Raw genomic sequence first — 6,239 nt, 5'->3', positions numbered from 1 at the left:
GTAGATAGGTAGATAGGTATATCTCTTGCTTGAAGAGAATTTTATTAGTCTCCCGTATCGAGAGAGACTCTATCTCGATTGAAAAGATAGAGCGAGGAGAAGGTTTACGAGAGTAGATTCAGTAGAACTTACGATCTATACTTTCTCTCTCTCTCTCTCTCTCTCTTCTCTTTCTTTTTTTCTTCTGCTACTGCGGCTATAAAATCCACGATTTAATGTATGAGCGGATACTGATAGAAGAGACCGACGAAGCCGTTTAAACAAATTTGATGAACAATAAACGATACGCGAAATAAACACATTTTCTATCTTCTCTACTCAAAATTTCCACTTTCTCGCAGGTACACGAGTTATCAGCCGATAACGTTATCGCTCACTCCGAATCAAGTTCATCGTTTTCGAAGACTTCGTTGATATCCGATCGACGATACTTTTTAGATATTTATTTCGTTTTTAAGTAAATAGGAATCAGGAGAAGTTTAGTATAGTTCGTTCTTTCTCTGTTCTTAAACTTTAAGAGAACGTCGCAATCGCATTCCTCGAAAGTCGTCGAGTCGAAGGAGCGATCGATTATCGATCGTGAATCTTGGCAGAGGATCGGCAAGCACGCGCGAGTAAGATACATTCGTGATGCAATCACGGATCTACGAATCCCTTTCTTTCTCTTTCTCTCCTTTTTCTCCCTCTCTCTGTCTCTCTCTCTCTCTCTCTCTTTCTCTCTTTCTTTCGATAATCTTGCGAACGCTATAGTTTCCAGGACTCTCATGCATCCTGCAACGGCAAAGTTAACGTTATAGCGGTTACTGCTTGAGCGCGACTTTAGCATCGGTTTAACCTCATTCCTGATGGTGACGTCAGTCCTCTCGCCTTTCCCTCGACTTCTGGACCTTCCAGCATCTCCTGAGATGTACGAAGCAAGCACCTATCGGCTATTAGAGAATCTCTCTCTCTTTCTCTCTCTTTCTCTCTTTCCCTCTATCTATTTATCTTCTTTCTCTTTCTTTTCTTAGCGATCGTCGTTACCAACAATTGATTTGCAAATATTACGAAGCCTTCTCTCTTTCAAAGTCCTTCCAAGATCGGTAGGTAATTACGATCGACAAGGATGCCCCGCGATCCTCGTTGGAGTCCAATAATGGCAGCCATTAAAAGGGAAAGTCGATGGTTACGAACAACGACGATAGGACTCTTAGAAACATGCTGAGTACTAATTGCGCTTACATGCTTCCTTCTCTTTTATCTTCTTTTGTCTCTTCGTTCTATTCGCCGAGATACGATTCATTAAAATCACGCGATACGCTCGTTTCTGTTTGAAAACATGAAAACGTAAAGAGGTCCATAAGTCTTGACAGATTCAAACTGTTTAAAAGGCACATATATTATACCTACTCTTTTATCGCAAAAGCAATCGAGCGAACGCGTGATATAACGTAAATCTTTTTCTTCTTTCTTCATATTTCTTTTTCTTTTTTCTTCATATTTCTTTTTCTTGTTCTTTTCCTTTTTCTTGTCGGCTCTCTGAGTAAGCAGGTGGGATGGTCCATTGAAGAACGAATCCAACGTCAATACCCCCTAACTAAGATAGACCTTGAGGGTCCCTTTACGATCTCAAAGGTTTTCCCTTCCTAGCGAAGAATTCCTAGCTGACCGTGCTCAAAACTATCGAGAATGCATACCTACTTAAAAAGCCACGTTTGGTTACGCTCTCGACTTTGAAGCGGCTATGTAAGCGACACTGCTTAAATCGGAAGAATACAAAGACCTTTTCCTCAGGTTTTTCTTTTCGTTGAAAGAATTCCAACGAAACGATCTTTATAATACGAGAGCCTTCTCATTTCTTTTCCTTTATTTTCCTTGTTTATAAACGATTAAACGAAAAAAGAATGTACATATCGATAATATTCGAAGCCGAGACGTATTATCTGCATTAATACGTTATCTATGTTACTCGGTAGAGTGAATGTCACGTACCTTTGACAGATAGATTGCGTTATTTAAACTGGATCGGATTAGAAACTACTGGAATTATAGTGACTATAAGCACCGTTGTATACGACGACCGGCTCTGACATTTTGTACGATATATGTATAGCGCTGTGCTGCTCGATCGCGGACAAATTACACGGAATCAACGAATCGAACTCAGCGGTGTGCAAATTGCGCAATTATGCGTTTATATTAGTGCGCCTAAAAATGTTTCTATCTATGTTATAAACTTGTTGAATCGAATGAGAGATAAAATCATCGACGATACTAATGTTAGAAATGGACGATTACACAACGAACGTTATTTTCCTCTTTCTTATATTCGCTCCTTGACAAGAAAAAAATAACGAAGACAGCAAAAAAGAAAAAAGATGAGAAAAAGAATAAAAAAGCAACACTAACACAACACTAACGATATTCTAATATAATTCCGCGAGCACTCGAAGCGAGCGCCAGTGTCTCGAAGAGGAAATTAATGATCTTCTCGAGAGTAGGCGCATCCCTAGGAGAAACGGAATATATTTTTCGAGCGCATCCTACGAGCGCATCATACGGGACCGAACAGCTTCGCCTTTCTATCCATATGTACGCATACTCATAAACTGACATCCCAAACGTGGCATTCCACTGCAACCTCGAATGATGCAGCAAACTAAGACCTGTTTCTGTAATATGTTTTTCTTTCTTTCATTTGATATTGTTACACGAAACGATCGACATGCTTCAATAAAAGAGAATGCATAAGATTTATTTTAATCTTTCTCTCTTTTCTTTTTCTTTGTTTATTTATTTTTTCTTGAAAATAAAACAAAATATTTCTCCACTAGATAAATGACATAGAGAAGCGCATGACAAATGACGTAGAATGCAAGATTTTTTTCTTCGAAATATTTTTCAATAGAACAATCGAGCTACAATATCGAATAAGAAGCATCGAATTCAACATCTGGTAACATCTTCCTCTGTGCATCATAGAATATAACGAGCTAAAGACAGCTGCGTTTTCGTACCACGCATCGAATGATGCTGCACATCAAAGAAACAACTTTCATTGTTATTCGCATAAACAATATTTCCTTTCTTTAATTCGATCGTTAGTTTCGTTTTGAAAGATTCTTGGATATTCGAACGTATTAAAATAAATTATTTTTATTTCTATTAGATTATCGATCCATCGTGAAGAGTGCTACAAATCGATTACTACGAACAATCGTACTTTTAATTCGTGATTAAATAATATTGTAATAAAAATGACCTTTTATGAAAGATCAAAAATCAAATTATATCGAGTAGATGTTTAAATTTGGATTTTAAGTGTCAAAAAATCGAAATAAAAGGAAATGAATACTGTTTCTTTCTCTCCTTTTCTCGTTCTTTAGCAAATTATTTTCAAACGATAAAGCGTCCTGCACAAAAGCGAATTACATTAGTCACTGTTAGAAACCAAAGTAAAAGTTACCTAACGCTTTACCTCAACTATACTAGATGCCACATGCTAGTAGTCGATGTTTTCCAAACGGACGCTTTGCCGCCAACGCAAACCGACTGTTTCTTACCCCGGCGTTCAAGTCTCTCGTGTGTAGTAACGATCCTACAAACATTAGCTCACGTAGAAGAAATTCCAAGCTTGTGAACCTCGTGCTCTTAAACTGTCGCGCATCATATGACTTTCCTTTTCACATATAGCTTAAATAATTTGTATCTATTATTTAAAAATTAATAGACTAATTGCGCCTAACTATCAGTTTATAATAGCACATCAAGTTTCATCCGAACGAGATTAAGTTCGAGACAATTTCTACTTAGGACAAGTACTTTTTGTAGTTAGATACTGAGTATCCAAAAAATAAATAAGTAACATAAAACAATTCAAGTAGAAATAAGTATTATGGCGATTACAAAAATAGTCCATCCTTATCACGATAAGTTTTTAAACCATTGTAATCCGATTCGGTCATAGGTAAGTTGTACAATGGTTATTAATTGAGAACGATCAGGAGATAGATAATAGGAAGATAATAGAACTTGATTGTATGACGACAACGAAAAGGACGAAATTCTTTCGATGTTGTTTACACACGAAGAAAATGATGAAAAGTAACGATCAGAGACGTGCCTTAGGAAGAACCGAGCATGTTTGACTGTAGTAGACGATCACCTACAATGGTACGATTTTTGTCTGCATCTGTTTGCGTACGCGTCAGGATTTATGGTGAGTACGTGAGTTCCGATAAACACGTGGTTAGCAGCGAGGTAACTGCTTGAGGACATTTTTAGTGATTTCCAGAAGAAACGTCAAACGCGAGGATCGCAAAGATGCTCGAAAAGCAATATAAATCTTTCGGACTCGGACAGAACGTTCCAACTTTTTTCGTGGAAATCGTTGCTGAGGGACGCGCGAAAGTGCTTGAACATCGCTAGGGCAACTCTCAGGACTGCAGCACGAGGGAAGAATGTATGTAAGAAACGTTAAGGTGTGTCGAACTACCAGGCTGGAGACAGTTCTCGATCCTCGACTCTGTGTTTTTCCGTAAATTTTAACTCCAGGCGAAATTCTCGATTGGGATTTATATCGTTCTTTCAAAGGATCTCGTTTTCGAGATCGGTATCGAAACTTTGATACTTTGATATATGTATATACGTAGATTACGTCTGATTCCACACTTTGATCACGGCAAAAGTTGAAAAGGATTAAGGTGTTCGTATGAAAGGACTCACCATTTAGAATGTGAGGACGAAAAAAAGGACGAACAGGAGGTTATTCCAAAGGCGTAAAACGATGTCCCAAGGCGTTCGATCGGCTCGGCCTCCGAATGGAAAGCAACGCGCACACTTTCGAAACCAGTTTCTGTCTACGAGCGATGAGTTTTTCTTAAGACGCGCACAAAACACTGATTGCGGGAGATCGTTCGCGATATTATCCATGAAGAACAGCTCGTCGTTGCACTTTTTCACGTACACTCGATCCTGCTATATGCGTGAAAGGATAAGAGAAAGATGGAAGGAGATAGAGAAAGAGAGAGAGAGATAGAGAGAGAGAGAGAGAGAAGGATCATGCAAGTGACACGTGGTTCTTATAGTTGCGCGTGCTCGTACAATCCATGGCGCGAACGTCGATCGTCATAATCAACAACGACGACGACAACGACAACGATAACGACGACGACGTCGATGATATATTAATAGCCGGGTAATCCTCCGTTTCTACGTAGCTGTAAGATTCACGACGTAGTACGCGACGATGTGTCGTGTATACTCGAAACGACAAAGTTTACGTGAGATTTACGCGAGATTTATGTACGCGAGTCTCGACGCGCCTTTGATAAGAGCGCGTTATCGACCGTCGTGTCGAGCCCGCGCTCGGTGTCGCAGCAAATTCATCCTCGCTCGAGAGAACCTTGGAGAGCCTGCTAATCCAAGGTGGGAACGATCAGCGAGAACGTACGCGCGTCAGACCACTGAACGTAAGAGATGTGAAGAAGAAGACGACTAGAAGGAGGAGGAAGAGGAGGAGAAGGAGGAGGAGGAGGAGGAAGAGAAGGAAGAGAAGGAAGAAGACGAAGAGAAGAAGAGAAGCCGGCTGCACAACTGCTTTCGCGAGAATTCCGCGCGATCCTTCGAGAGGAGCTTACTCGCTCGCTCGGCGCTCTTCTCTTCACTTCGGTCCGCGCGTCTCACCTTGCGGAGAGCGAGTCGGCAGGTCGGCCATGCGACGAGAAGCCACGGGCACAGGTCCACGTTCACCGGGAAACCCCCTTCGCTTCTCTTCTCCCCTCTCCTATCTTTTACCTCTCCCACCACTTCTACTACCGCTACCGACAGCATCCAGCCACCTCCACCAACTTCTCTCTCTCTTTCTCTTCTTCTCTCCTTCGCTTCTTTCGTTGCCGTCAGCCTGCTTCTTCGACCCTTCTCTCTTTCCTTCTCTCTTTCCCTTTCTCTCTTTCTTTCTATCTCTTTCCTCGTCTATTTCCTCGGAAGACCTCTCCCCACCACATTACCGCTCCACCACCTTTCCTCCATACCCTCACCTTCCCTACCACAGAAATCGCTCGGCTTCCCTACTTTCCTCTCTCCTAGTCAGATAAAACACGCAGGTATACACAAGAAAGGGAGGGGGGAGTGAGAGAGAGGATAGCACGTCCTACCTCTCGTAAGACTTGGCCCTTCTGGCCCTTCCGATAGCCACTGTCCCCCACGACCTGCCCCGGATCTAACTCAGACCTACAATCGACAGACCCAACTCAACACAC

General features: G+C 41.3%; 1 protein-coding gene across 4 annotated transcripts in view; it reads right to left on the bottom strand.

Annotated features, from left to right (window-relative positions):
- Window positions 1-6,239, bottom strand: part of LOC122629427 (epidermal growth factor receptor) — a 113,626-nt gene that overhangs the window by 42,502 nt on the left and 64,885 nt on the right. The window contains exon 1 of one of the 4 annotated variants that reach the window (XM_043812840.1): window positions 4,705-5,800. The exons of the other annotated variants lie outside the window; for them this stretch is intronic. The gene's annotated coding sequence lies outside the window, so the exon portion shown is untranslated. Of the gene's footprint in view, window positions 1-4,704; window positions 5,801-6,239 lie in introns of those variants that run through there. 4 annotated transcript variants of the gene reach the window in all.

The sequence above is a fragment of the Vespula pensylvanica genome, chromosome 1, assembly GCF_014466175.1.
Source record: "Vespula pensylvanica isolate Volc-1 chromosome 1, ASM1446617v1, whole genome shotgun sequence".
NCBI classification, from domain to species: Eukaryota; Metazoa; Arthropoda; class Insecta; order Hymenoptera; family Vespidae; genus Vespula; species Vespula pensylvanica.
The sequence above is the reverse complement of the archived record's forward strand: the minus strand, read 5'-3'. Positions and strand labels throughout refer to the sequence as shown.